Below are 15,886 nucleotides of genomic sequence, written 5' to 3' on the forward strand. Positions count from 1 at the left end.
GAAAAGGCAGAGACACTGTTGAAGAATACAGATCTAATTACTAGAACTTTAAAACCAGTATCCTGTGTACATTGTATTTAAAGCCTTTAGATAAAAATATTTACCCGTATTGGGGCACCTGGGTGGCTCAGTTGGCTAAGTGTCCAACTCTTGATTTTGGCTTAGGTCATAATCTCACAGTTCATTACTTCGAGCCCCACATCAGGCTTCGCGCTGACAGCATGAGTATTGCTGGGGATTCTGTCTCCCTCTTTCTCTGCCCCTCTCCTGCTTGCTCCCTATCTCTCTCAGAATAAATAAAAATAAATTTTAAACAATGTGTTTAAAAATATTTACCCATATTTATATTTTCAAAGTCAAACTGTATATTTGTGACACATATCACTTACTGCTTTATAGTGTGGTGTTTTTCAAGACATGTTAACTCCTCTGGCATCTTGTGAGATCTGGCTATATGCTTGATTCATTATCCCACCCCAGATTAGGCCAGTGCTTTATACTGAGTAGACATCCCTGTCTATTGAATCAAGGCTAAATAGTAAAGGATGAGGCAAAAGTTGTTATAAAGTTGCATTTTCCAGGAAAAACTTAATTATTTAAAGCATAAAGAACATGATTTTTCAATTCATAAATTGGCCACACATTTTTTCGTTACATATAAAAATAGTTTTCTATTAACTAGCAATTTTACTTATCAGCACCAAATGAATACACTGTCAGCTGTTCAACCTTGTAGTTGTATTGCCCCACCTTGAATGTGGGTGTGGGTATAGGTGTATGCGTACATCTATTCTCCCCCTCCAAACTGGCTTCTGTCTCCATTTCTTTACTGAAACCATTCTGGAAAAGGTCTTTCCCATCTTCCTTTACCTAACCTTTCTGTAACATTTGCTAGCACTGAATAATCCTTTCTTTCTGAAACATTGCCTTCTCTTGTTTTCCACGCCATCACATGGTCCCAATTTTCCTCCTACATATTTTCTTAGGAGGTCTCATTTACTCTTGCAGATTCAGTTACTATGTATATTGTAGCCCAAGTATCTCTTCTCACCTTCAATTCCATATTAGTGTATGAAAGTACACATACAAACACACCACACATATCTGTGCATGCACACACACACACACACACACACACACACACACAAGGCATCACTTTCTGTCCCACACGTGCTCCTTTACTATGCTTCCCTCTCTCAGTAACATCAGTTACCCAGGTAGGAACCTGGGTGTCATCCTTCCCCCTTCCTCTCATACTGCCACATCTAATCTCTCAGCATATCCTACTCATTCTACCTCCCAAATGTTTCTCAGATTCATCTACTTCTATTGATCACCATTGCCCTACCCAGTCCGGGCAACCATTATCCTGCCTTATGTACTGCAACATCATACTAGCTAGACTTCTTATCTCCAGTTTTGCCCACTTCTGTTCCTTTTCATATGTACTCAAACAGATTTTCTACAATGATTGTTAAACTGTTTTGCTTACAAACCTCCTATGGAAAATTTGAAAAATATGTGTACTTTCTTACACATTTTTAAGTTCACATAAAATTATTTTACTATAAGTTTAGCTGATGACAAAGGATGGAACATCCAGTATGATGTAACACTGATACAAAAAATAAATAAGTAAAACAGCTGTGTTCTCTTTCGAATAGATCCAAATGAATCTAAATGATAAGATTTGATATCTATCGTCCTTTTAAAAAATATACGAACAGGTACTTCTCTAACAACTAGAAATGTCAAGGGTTTATTTTTTTCTCATAAACTTGTATTTCCATTACATTTTTTCCCACAGGTTTCATCCTAAAGAATATTGTTCAGTCCTGGTTGATTGTCCTATCACACTGCAAAAAGTATGCATATACATAAATGTTTAAAAATTTCCTGTGACCATAAGGCTGTATTATTATGTTCTTACAGATAATTGAGTTACCTTTATAATTATGTTACAAAATAACTGATGAAAACAACAGAAATATATTACATGTCTAGAAAAATACTTATTACATATGAAAGTAAAATTTTATAAGAAAACCATCTCTTAATGAGATAGATACATCTTTTTTCTGTTAGTTTATGTGTATATGAATAAACATTACATATTTCTGGAATGATAAAGCATTCAGAATAAATTCTATGCCCATTTTTTCACCTTATAGATATAATTTTTGATAAGCTTTGATTCCATATGTGGGCCAGGGAGAAATGTTATAGCAATGACAGTCATGTCTTTAAATTCTTTCCAAGTAATATGCCAAAAAACACATGATATATTATTAAAGTTTTTTACATTGATTTATCAGTTGATAACATAATTAGGTCCTCTTTATCCTATAAAAATCACACAATTGGATACTGCTTAACTTGTGAAAGGATGTTTTACCAGTTGTTAGAGATATTTTCTTGGCCAATGTCTGAGAAGTATACCAAAAAAGCTTTAACAAAACTTATCAGGAGTTCTCCTCAGGACTCACATACTTCAAGCCCATCAGCCTCAGCCATGGGCTTAGGGAAAATTTTGTCAAATCTGCATACATGCAGGATGCACCCAGTTTCCAGGTACCCTGTAGCCACCATGTGCCTGGCCAAGCCACCACACCACACCCAGGCAGTCACTTCCAGCCACTGTCACATGCTATGCTCAGCCTTGTGTCCCCGGCTACCTTGAACCACTTTGGAAGATCAAGCATAAGACTAATAGCCCAGTGCAAATTTTGCTAACACCGCTACCCTGTTCCCAGGTTCTCATGACCCTTCAAAGCTGGCCTGACTGGGTCTCACTAACACCACAGAGTAAGTAAAGGCCACAATAGGCAGAGAGTCAGTGTAGATAAGTGAACCAAAAGGAAAGGTGATTCAGTCACAACAGCAAGACATAAATAACACATATGGGGTACTCTCCTCAAGTGCCAGGTTCTGGGGAACAGGGGATACTGTACTGCAGGGCACTCCATGACATCCTCTTCAGAAAGTCACTACTTTCAAGAGCAGAAGACACCGATGACTTTATTAACACACAGAAATAGACACAGAGAAGCAGACAAAATGAGGAGACAGAAATTTATCCCAAATGAAAGAATAGGACAAGGCCACAGCCAGAGATGAAAGCAAAATAGATTTTAATAGAGCATTTAAAGCAATGATCATAAGGATATTCACAGGACTTAAGAAAAGATTGGAAGACATGATGACACCTTAACAGAAAGAAAAAGAATAATATAGAAGAGATAAAGGGCACAATAAATGAAATGAAAAACACACTTGATGGAATGAGCAGCAGGATGGAAGAAGCACAGGAACACATTAGTGACCTGGAAGACAGAGTAATGAAAAGTAATCTAGCTGAATTAGAAAGAGAGAAAAAAATTATACAGAATGAAAATAAACTTAGGGAAGTCAGTGACTCCATCAAATGTAATAACATTCATATTGTAGTATCCCAGAATAAGAGAGAGAAGTGGGGGGTCAGAAAACTTATTTGAAGAAATGATAGCTAAAAACTTCCCTAATCCAGGGAATGAAACAGATATTCAGATCCAGGAGACACAGAGAATCCCAAGCAGAATGAACAAAAGCACACCAAATAGAACTACCCTATGACCCAGCAATTGCACTACTAGGAATTTATTCAAAAGGATATAAAAATACAGATTTGAAGGGGCACATGCACCCCAATGTTTATAGCAACACTACCAATAACAGTCAAATTATGGAAAGAGCCCAGATGCGCGCACGCACACACACACACACACACACACACACACACAGTGGAATATTACTCAGCCATAAAAAAACAATGAAATCTTGTCATTTGCAAGACATGGATGGAACCAGAATACATTACGCTAAGCAAAATAAGACAGTCAGAGAAAGACAAATACCATATGATTTCGTTTGTATGTGGAATTTAAGAAACAAAACAGATGATCATAGGGGAAGGGAGGGAAAAGTAAAATAAGATAAAAACAGAGAGGGAGGCAAACCATAAGAGACTCTTAACTATAGAACACAAACTGAAGGTAGCTAGAGGGAAGGCAGGTGGGGGGGATGGGCATTAAAGAGGGCACTTGCTGCAATGAGCACTGGGTGTTACATGTAAGTGATGAATCACTAAATTCTGCTCCTGAAACCAATTTTTTAAAAAAGAGAACCAACACTAAAACATAATGTAATTAAACTTGCAAAATATAGTGACACAGAAAAAAAATTTAAAAACAGAAAGAGAAAAGAAATCATTAACCTACAAGGGAAAACCCACAAGGCTAATAGGAGATTTTTCAACAGAAACTTTCCAAGACAGAAGGGAGTGCCATGATATATTCATGATATATTCAAAGTGCTGAATAAGAAAAATCTGCAGGCAACTCTAGTGGAGTTCATGACTACTGAACCATCTCTGCAAGAAATATTAAAAGGGACTCTGAGGGGCAAGGAGGAACAAAAATTAATAGTTTAGAATAGGACACTCAAAAGCACTATGAATGAATATTTCTGTAAAAAAATCAGTCATGCACTTCTCAAAAACAGGATATAAAATATGATGACATATAACTAAAATGTGGGAAGGACAGGAGAAAAGAATGAGTTCAAATTAAATGACCATCAATTTATTTTTATTTTTAAAATAATACTTATGTTCTTTTAATTTTTCATATGAAATTTATTGTCAAATTGATTTCCATAAAACACCCAACAAGTGCTCATCCCAACAAGTGCCCTCCTCAATGCCTGTCACCCACTTTCCCCTCTCCCCACCCTCCATCAACCCTCAGTTTATTCTCAGTTTTTAAGAGTCTCTTGTGGTTTGCCTCCCTCCCTAACTTTTTTTTTCCCTTCCCCTCCCCCATGGTCTTCTGTTAAGTTTCTCAGGATCCACATAAGAGTGAAAACATATGGTATCTGTTTCTTTTCTGTATGATTTATTTCATTTAACATAACACTCTTCAGTTCCATCCACATTGCTACAAAAGGCCATATTTCGTTCTTTCTCATTGCCGAGTAGTATTCCATTGTATATATAAACCACAACTTCTTTACCCATTCATCAGTTGATGGATATTTAGGCTCTTTCCATAACTTTAGCAATTGTCAAAAGCGCTGCTATAAACATTGGGGTGCAAGTGCCCCTATGCATCAGCACTGCTGTATCCCTTGGGTAAACTCCTAGCAGTGCTATTGCTGGGTCATAGGGTAGGTCTATTTTTAATTTTTTGAGGAACCTCCACACTGTTTTCCAGAGCGGCTACACCAGTTTGCATTCCCACCAATAGTGCAAGAGGGTTCCTATTTCTCCACATCCTCTCTAGCATCTATAGTCTCCTGATTTGTTCATTTTAGCCACTCTGACCGGCATGAGGTGGTATCTCAGTGTGGTTTTGATTTGTATTTCCCTGATAAGGAGTGATGTTGAGCATCTTTTCATGTGCCTATTGGCCATCTGGGTGTCTTCTTTAAAGAAGTGTCTATTCATGTCTTCTGCCCATTTCTTCACTGGATTATTTGTTTTTTGGGTGTGGAGTTTGGTGAGTTCTTTATAGATTTTGGATACTAGCCCTTTGTCTGATATGTCATTTGCAAATATCTTTTTCCATTTTGTCGGTTGCCTTTTAGTTTTGTGATTATTTCCTTTGCAGTGCAGAAGCTTTTTATCTTCATGAGGTCCCAATAGTTCATTTTTGCTTTTAATTCCCTTGCCTTTGGAGATGTGTCAAGTAAGAAATTGCTGCAGCTGAGGAAATGACCATCAATTTAATATAGACTGCTATATGCAGAAGATGTTATATACAGACCTAATGGTAACCATATTTCAAAACCACTAATAAATATGCAAAGAATAAAGAGAAAGAAATCCAAATGTATCAGAAAAGAAAATTAGCAAAACACAAAAGAAAGACAAGAAAGGATCAGAGAAAATCTTCAGAAACAACCACAAAACAAGTAATAAAATGACAATACATGCATATCTGTCAATAATTACTTTGTAGATGGACTAATCAAAAGACATAGGGTGACAAAATGGATAAAGAAATAGGAACCATCTGTATGTTAACTACAGGAGACCCATTTGACACCTAAAGACACCTGCAGATTGATGTCAAAAGAAAGCCAGAGTAACAATACTTCTATCAGACTAAATAGACTTTATAACAAAGACTGTAACAAGAGGCAAATAAGGACACTATATAATAATAAAGGAGATAATCCAGCAATCTATAACAACTGTAATAATTTATGCACTCAACATAAGACCTGTAGTAATCAAAACAGTATGGTGCTGGCACAAAAATAAACACATAGGTTAATGGAACAGAATAGAAAACCCAGAAATGAACCCACATGTATATGATCAGTTAATCTTCAACAAAGCAGGAAAGAATATCCAATGGGAAAAAGACAGTCCCTTCAACAAATGGTGTTAAGAAAACTGGACAGCATCATACAAAAGAAAGAAACCAGACCACTTTATTTTTTTTTTAATTTTTTAATGTTTATTACTTTTTGAGAGAGAGCCAGAAAGACAGAGTGTGAACAGGGGAGGGGCAGAGAGAGAGGGAGACACAGAATCCAAACCTGGCTCCAGGCTCTGAGCTGTCAGCACAGAGCCCGACTTGAGCCTCAAACTCATGAACTGTGAGATCATGACCTGAGCCGAAGTTGGCGCTTAACCAACTGAGCCACCCAGACACCCCAAAAGGGACAAAATTATTAAGTAAGAGCTAGCATTACTCCTGCATCTCCACTCTGCTATATGCCTAACTTCAAAACATTCTAACAATCTGTCTCTGGTTTCATGTTTTGCACTTAAAACTATTTTTAAACAAGGGGAAATCTCAAATCTACAAGCAGATTTACTATGTCTTGAGAAATGAAGACTTCACCAATAGCAGTATTGTGATTTGTCTACATTTTTGGAGCTCCTGAATAACCCACCAGAGCAAGATTCAGAATGGGTGAGGGGAAGGTCTCTTTTTTTGTAAAGAGGAAGGCCAGGTGTAAGATACATGAAGGAAAAGAACACTGCGTGATGCCTTCACTGCAAGTGTGTGCTTTCTTAAGGAGATCCTCTTTCAGAAAGAGTATAAAAGGAAGTGGAGGAACTGAACATTGATTATTTAAAACTGTTCATGCCTGTGACCCCTTGAGCTGCAGTGAATGAGCCGACCCTGTTTGAAGTCTTTTGTTCTGAAATGTAATCTCGTATCACTTCACTGTTTAACCTTTACGTGTCCTCTCCTTGCTCCTTGACCAATGCTAACCCTGTTAACATTACCTGTAAGGTGAAGGGGCCTGTATCTACAACCTCACGTCTTACAGTTTTTCTTAGGCCTCAGTCAGACTGAAATTCCTTAGGTTTTTAAAACCTATCAAGATTTCTTTCCTTCAGAGTTTTTGCATATGCTTTCCTCAATCTGGAACATTGTTCTCTTCCCACTCCTGTGTTTTAGTCTGAATACTCCTATTGATCTCACATTCTAAATTTTTTTTTTAATGTTTATTTACTTTTGAGAGAGAGAGTGAGACAGAGCATAAGCAGGGGAGGGGCAAGGAGAGAGAGAGTCACAGAATCCGAAGCAGGCTCCAGGTTCAGAGGTGTCAGCACAGAATCCAACACGGGGCTCGAACTCACGAACTGCGAGATCATGACCTGAGGTGAAGTCAGACGCTTAACCGACTGAGCCACCCAGGTGCCCCTGATCTCACATTCTAAATGTCGGTCCCCTAAGAAGACTTTCTGGACTTCTGACCTTCAGCTCCACTCCAACCATGGCTGGATTAGGTATCCCTCTTATGCACATATGGCCCAATCTCCATAAAGCTCATCCCACTTCTCAACGTTATTATAATAATTAATAACTACTTTGTAGACATAGCATCTTGAGGTCCAACGTATGATCAACACCTATGTCTATGTCAAATGCTTAGCCTGTAGTAATTCAAGAGTGGGAATAGATTTTCAACGGACATGAGAGAATTCACAAATTCAAATAAATCTTGTCCTTCAAAGTGGTTACTTTAGCCAACTGTCAAGTTATGCTATTACTCAAAAACAATGAAAACTTTCTCTATTTCGGCTGTAATGTTCCTGGAAAAGCCTCTCAAGAAATCTGGGCTCTAGGTTGGACTTAGGCATGGATTCATTTTCCATTGAGCAAGTCAATGAAGATCTACTTATTCTTCTACTTCAAAGTCCTGTCACTTCTTGCCACTGTTTTCCTTTAGTGAATTCAGGGGCCAAACTTACGAATGGGCTATGAACAGAGACTGAGATGCCTCGCTTGTACAATGAGATAGGTTAGTGGGCAACATAGTTCTCCATTTGTAAATTAATCAGGTATCTTATTTCTTTTCCTTTTTTTTTCAATCATTTGAATTTGAATCCTTGACAATCTTATCAAAATGATAAGAAAAGTTGACAAATCTTTATGAGCTCTTTGTTTATTATCTAACTGGTCTGGTAAGAAGTCTGATGTTAAAGAGAAGGTAAACACTAAAATGAAATTGAAGCATTTATTTATTTATTTATTTATTTATTTATTTATTTAATTTGAGAGCAAGCATGCACACAAGCAGAGGAAAGGGTAGAGGAGGAGAGTGGGAGAGAAAGAAGGAGAGAGAGAATCTTAAGCAGGCTCGAGGCTCAGCGGGGCTTGATTCCATGACCTTGGGATCATGACTTGAGCCAAAATCAACAGTCTGACACTCAGCCAACTGAGCCACCCAGGCACCCCTTAGACTACTGTGGATTTCATATACATATAAAAAAATTAGGTTTAATTGTTCCCATTTAAAACAAGTAACTAGTGATGTCATATCTTAAGAAATTTGACTAATTTGCCATGGAAAACTGATCTTGGAATTATCTGATGCTTTTCATCAATATGTCACATTAGTGTGTTTCTGTGTTTTTTAAACCCCCCACATGTTCAATAAATGATTATAGTCATCTTTTAAGACATGTAAGAAAGACAGGTAAGAATTAAAAGTACAAAACCTGCTAAAAAGAAGGAGAATAACAGATGTACAGGGACCTGGGATGAGATAATTTATGAAGCTTAGCAATTAAATACTGCAAGTTTCTTGGCAGCTAAGATATGATGGGAAATTCACTGGCTAACTCAGTTCTGGGTCTAATAAAAGAATGTTTCCTAGATAGACTGTTTCCATTCCCATCAAGTAGCAGACAAAATAAAACACAAATGTTACACAACTGTCAATATTTTTAAATATTTTCTGAGTCATTGGCACAGTATTAATATATAGAGCTTCAGGTGAATAGGAAGTTTGGGTCATAGGATTCATTGTATCCTGTTATTCTCTTAGACAGCCAAATAAATGAATGCAAGTTTATTTGTTTCTTAATCAATAGATTAAAATCATAGTATCTAATTATTAATAGTTCTCAGTGAGCAAATCATTCATTAGTAGAATGAACTAAAATAAAGAACATCTTTTAAAGTGACATTCAGTAAATATGACCTTTCTTTTACCTTTCTCATCTATTAAATCTGATGATAAGTACAGAAGGTACCTAATATATTGTCTATTTAAAATACTTAATAATAAAAAAATTTTAATTTCTAAAGTGATGAAAAATGCAAACATTGAAGATCTATTTCCTTTTATGATCTTTATATGAATTAAGAGAACACTTGGGTAATTGCTAGTTCTCAGCGTATAGATTATAGCAGGGTGACAAAAAATGCTTTTTAGAAGCAACTTCTAGAATCCTAGTGCCACTTTATATTTGTGGAATCAGTTGTGTCTCTAAAGTAGGGGTCTGTAATCATGAGGAGGTGTTCTGGACAGAAAATAAAGTATCTCAGGAAGGTTTTAGGTCCCTTTTACCCTCCCTTTAAAGAGTTACACCTATCTGAAATCTCCTATAAATGGAATGAAATGGGGCCCCAGAGCAGTTGTGATAAGTGGGAAGGAGTGGGATTATAAAGGCAGGGTAGGCCAGACGTGGGCCCAGGAGGCCTGGAAGTTTGGAAATTAGCCTGTGAAAAATCTGGTGTCATTGAAGAATTTTCAGTAAGCAATGCCATGATGAGTTAGTAAGGGCTGTTAAAAGGCGTAATCTACCTGAAGTGCACGGAATGAATTGTCGAGAAGAAAGTCTGCAGGTCTGAAGTAGCTGGCGGCCTACAAAAATAGTCCAGGAGGGAAAGGATGTGGGTCTGAAGAAAGATATTTACTGTCAGGAAGGAAAGATCTATGGTATTACGGAAGGTTACACAACATGATTTAGGTTTAGGGAGTGAAACGCAGAACTGATTCAAACATGATCGAAATGATAAGCATGGACTGAGTTCTGAGAATATCGAGACATATGGATGACAGAAAGTAAGTCTTTTCTAATATGCTGAGTTTGAGGTATGGATATGATGTCAGCATTATTCAGCAGAGAGCTGAAGATGCAAACCTGAAAGCTGAGAAATTGCAACTCAAGTACTATTTGGGAAACTTCCATGTAAACTGCAACAGTTGCCTCTCCAAAAATGGATTAATTCTCAAGAGAAAGGCCACAGAGAAGGCCATAGATCTCAAGATCAAGCATAATGGAAAAGGCAAGGGTTTAAAAATGGAAGAAGGTTGGGGGCACGTGGGTGGCTCAGTCGGGTCAGCGTCCAACTTCGGCTTAGGTCATGATCTCATGGTTCATGAGTTTGAGCCCCGCGTCAGACTCTGTGCTGACAGCTCAGAGCCTGGACCCTGCTTCGGATTCTGTGTCTCCTTCCCTCTCCGCCCCTCCCCAGCTTGCACTCTGTCTCTCTCTCTTTCTCAAAAAATGAACATTAAAAATATATTTTTTAATAAATAAATAAAAATGGAAGAGGGTTAATCAGAGAGCAAAAAAGGCCAGAAGGCATGGGGAGAAGTAGGTGAATAGAGTTTCAATCTGGTTCAGAGAAACGGGCATTTGAAAAGGACAGATGGAGGTGGGGGTTGGGGGTGGAGGTCACAGAAAATCAGAAAAATGAGGGCTATGGTTGGATCTCAATACATCCAGCTTCCAAATCCATTTGCAGAAGCAGCAATTTTAATGATTTCCTATTTGTCTCAACTCTTGACAATAAATCTCTTGGTGAATGTGATCCTGTTTTGCATAGTGGAAAATGCATATTCCCCAGGGCACTGAGATTTTCCATCTCCAATAACTTTCTAGAATACCACATGTGTCTGACTGGGTACTTCATGTGCTCCAACAATTCTTCTCAAGAACATTCCAAGGAGCAATAAACTCTACTTGACCAGAAAATATAACTGTTTATGACCATTTGTATTTCCTGTAAGTAAGCCCGGGGATGCCTAAGTTATTTCTGGGAATCACAGATTGTGGTGCTATTATGGGACATCTAACATTTATTGACCACCAACTGTGTGCCATGTATTGGCTAGCATTTCCATAATTGTTCCTTTATTTAACATTGACAATAATACTGCAAGTTGGACATTATTAAGAATTATTGTTCCTCATTTTTTTTTACTATTATCCCAAGATTGTTTTATTCCCCTTGTAGTAGAAAGAAATATCTCTATACCTTTAAAACTGAGAAAAGGATCCATTCTTGGAAACAAGAGATCAAAGAATCAAAATTAGAAACATTTTAACCCTAGAGAATAATATTTATCAGGCTATATATCACCTATTCTTCTTGTTTGATATGAGTAATTATTTGAAATTACCTATTATTGGGAATTTCATCTAGTAAAGATAAAATCAAACTTCTTATATAAATGAGAAATGCCATAATTTCTAAGACTAAAGAGTTTTTTACAAAGTCAATTTATTTTGCTCAAGTACAATTAAAACTATTAATTTGAAATTCGACATAGTAGCTTAGCTATCATCTCTTGCATCTGGTTTACCAGAAGTTGACAGTGGCTTCTTTTTTGTATTTAACCTATTAGCTTATCTGAGAAATGTATTATCATTTATACTTAAGCCCAACCTATAAAGTAAAAATAATCTACAAATCTCAGAAGGTGTATTTCACCCCAAAAGTAAACAGGGTATGAAATTTTTCATGGCTGTTAATTTGTATAATTGGAATACTATATACTTCCAGTATAATTAATGAAGAGTTGGGTTATTCGTATCTTCTGAAAATCCAGCTTATTTTGCCCTCTTAATGATAAATTGAAGAGGCTGTCATTAGCAATATTTCACAGGTGCGTTGTGATTGAAAAAATTTTTTTATTATTTATTTATTTTGGGGAGAGTGCAAGGTGGGGAGGGGCTGAGAGAAAGGGACAGAGAGAAGTAGGCTGTGCACTGGCAGGCTGACAGCAGTGAGCCTGATGTTGGGCTCAAAATCACGAACCACGAGATCGTGACCTGAGCTGAAGTCGGATGCTCACCCGACTGAGCCACCCAGGAATTTTTTTTCTTTCTTTTCCAGTTCAGCATTTTCCCCCTTTTATGATTTCAGAGTGTAATCATAAGTAGTTTGAAGCAGAAATATAGTAGATGATGCAATACCCTTTGTCACCTGCGAGCCCTGAGTCGAAGAATGAATAGAAGAATGAATTGAAGGATGGTTGAATAATGAATCATGGGCAGTGGAAAAGGGTTGACAGGTGGGCACTAGGGAAAAGGGAAGGCAAGGAGGGAGGTTCAACCAGGTGCCTTTCTCCAGATCCTAGGGACTGCAGGTGTATGGGCCATTAGTCTAGTGATTACAGACAGTTTCAAATTCAGGAACCAGTCAGCCAAATCACATCAAGCAAAATATGCTATCCTGGCAGGAGGTAGAGGCCAGGGAGGCTAGTGAGCAGAGAGCTAGAGAACCCAGTCTGAACCTCAAGAAGTAAATGTGTAAGCCCAAGAGAATGCTAGAGGGTGCCAGACAAGAATGTGATCAGCAAAGCCTGGATTGGAGGTCACCTACATAGACAAATTGAAGGTAAGATCTAATGAATAAGGAAAGCCATGCACAGTGGCTGAGAGAAGTTGAAATGCTCCCCTGTAGGGTCTCGGATCCTAATAGAATGAAAGGGAACTTACAGGATGTCAGAGTTACCGTATATCTCATAAATGGCTTAAGCCTTTTATGAATAATTAAAGTGAATTACCTTAAACACAAACTCAACATATACCAAGCAGTTATTCTTGGCGCTGTGTGAATCATCAGGAATATAAAAGTGAGACATGTCCCCTGTACCGCCCAAACGCATAGCGAAGGAGAAAGTCTTGAAAAACAATAAAAATAAAGCAGTAATATGAAACAGAGATATGAACACAGTATGGAATCATCATTAAAATACTCTGAGACAGTAAGGGAAGGCTGCCCAGAAAAGGAGCATGTGAGCTGGGTAAGAAATAGGCTTTGCCAGCCACGAAGGCACGAAGTATGACAGTGCCTGGTGTTCCAGACATGGTGAAAATGTATGGGTAGAATGTAAGATCTATGGGAGTCAGAAGGAGGGGATGCAGAAGGATAAGAAGAGGGATAAGCAAACGGGGGCCAGATAGAGGCAAAAGCTGTGGTTAGCCTTATCTGTAGGGCAGAGGTTCTCCAAAGGTAGTCCCGGATTCAGTTTCATTGGCATCACCTGTGAACAGGTTAGACGTGCAGATTCTCAGGTCTATCCCCAATCATACAGCATCAGAAGCTGGGGAAGCAGGGTTTGAAGGGACAGAAATCTGGGTTTTAACGACTTTTCCAGGTGATTCTGACGTACAATGAAGTTTTAGAACCTTTCTGCCTCAGGAAGAAATGAGACTAAGCAAGGGAATGATAAGGTCCTATTTTCTTCTCAGGGTGAAAACTAGCCCAAATATGGAGGACGAACCAGATTAATGGCTGAAGACCATAACTATTGCAGAATACAAGGAAGAGAAGCTGAAAGCCAAATATTTTTAATGAGAAAATATGGGGCAGATTTGATACAGTGGTTAAGTTTCTTCATGGTCTGGCAGCAATTTGGAATGGCTTATTAGGGGAGGACCCAATAACCCTAATGTTGAAGTACTACGTCTATTTTTTTTTAAGTGTGTTTATTTTGAGAGAGAGACAGTGGGGGAGGGGCAGAGAATGGGAGAGAGAGAATCCCAAGCAGGCTCCACACCATCTGTGCGAACCCCCATGCAAGGCTCAAACTCGTGAACCATGAGATCATGACCTGAGCCAAAGTCTGACACTTAACCAACAGAGCCACCTGGGAGCCCTACTGGTGTCTATTTTTTAAGTTTCTCATATCGTTCATTCAAAATTTTTCAGGTTTTTTCTTATTTCTTACATAATTGGACACAAATGGCAGCATTATTTACATAACAGGAGCAGAGAAGGCAGAAGGAGAGAGCCACAGTACTGCCTAGGGTAGGCTCCCCTAAACCTGTGTGTCTTTATAATAAACCCTGGAAATCTTTCCATTATGGACTGAATCATGTCTCCCCCCAAATTCATATTAAGCCCTAATCCCCACTGTGATTGGAGGTAGTAAAGGTTAAATGAGGTCATAAAGGTGGGCCTTAATCTGATAGGACTGGTGCCCTTAGATGTGGAAGAGACACCAGAGACGTGTGTGTGTGTGTGCGTGCGTGTGCATGTGTGAACCCAGAGAAAAGGCCATGTGAGGACGAGAAGCGAGAAGGTGTCCCTACAAGCCAGGAAGAGAGATTTCACCAGTAACCAATCCTAATAGCCCCTTGATCTTGGACTTCCAGTCTCCAGAACTGTGAGAATATAAATTTCTTTTGTCTAAGCCACCCAGGCTGTGGTATTTTGTTTTGTCAGCTTGAGCTAAGACACTTTCATAGTGGAAAGAGTATGGCCTCTGGAACCAAACAGATGTGGACTTATATCCCAGCCCTAGCATTTATTAGCTAAATTTTGTGCCTCACGTTCTTCACTGTAAAATATAGACAAAGAAGATAATATCCCCTCCTCTAGTCATTTATTTCTTCAGAAATTATTTATTGAGCGCTTAACTCTAAGTATATACTCAACAAAAAATTGCTATGCTCTAAGGCTGCAATAGTGATTAAAAAACAGACACGGTCCTTTACTTCCTGGAGCTTATGATATAGAGAGGGACATATAATAATGAATGCATCTCACAAATTCATGTTAATTTATAATTATGGCCATTATAATTATGATTAGTGCTACATGCTAAAGAGACATGCCTCACTCAAGGCCATGCACCTTTCTAGGATGGCCATCTACCAGTGCTTGGTCAATGCAGGGCTATGAAGCCTAGCCCCCTTGCCTCAACTCAGGACAAGTTCAGAAAGGTCATCCAGCTTCAGAACTTGGCCAAGTCCTTGTTAGGACTACACCACAGCTCATCTCCTTCTTCTACCTAATCCTGTTTCCTTCTCTTCTCTCCCAAAAGTCTTGACCACCAAAGCACTTTCTAGCAAACTTCTGTGTGCTAATGTCCACCTCAGCATCCGCTTCCCTCAGATCCAACATACGATGCAGGATAGTATGGAATAAATATAAACATGCTCTGCAACCAAGGATGGGGTGTCAAGAATCAGTCTTTAGTTGAACCTGGGGAGTGGGATATGGGCCCCCATAGCCCATCCCTCATCTGTCCGCTCCCAAACTAGGAGCCAGCGGGCACAGAACCAGGATGGACAGGGCAAGCGACACTGCTCATTGTCCTGACACACACCAATCAGAGACGTTGTCTTGAGCCTTCTGTAAGGTCAGTGCTCGAGTATGCTGAGACATGGCCTCATACAGGAAGAAATGAAACATCAGCTGTACTTTCATGTTACTTATCCACAGTTTAAGAGTCAGTTGAAAATGAAAAGACTATGCCACAATCACAGAATTAGGCAGGGAGATGGACAGGACAAACAGCCTAGAAATAGATCCAAGATCAGAACAAAACTGAAAAGGTAAAGGTAGGTTATTCA

The sequence above is a fragment of the Panthera pardus genome, unplaced genomic scaffold (assembly GCF_024362965.1).
Source record: "Panthera pardus isolate Hobbes unplaced genomic scaffold, ASM2436296v1 HiC_scaffold_16, whole genome shotgun sequence".
Taxonomy (NCBI): domain Eukaryota; kingdom Metazoa; phylum Chordata; class Mammalia; order Carnivora; family Felidae; genus Panthera; species Panthera pardus.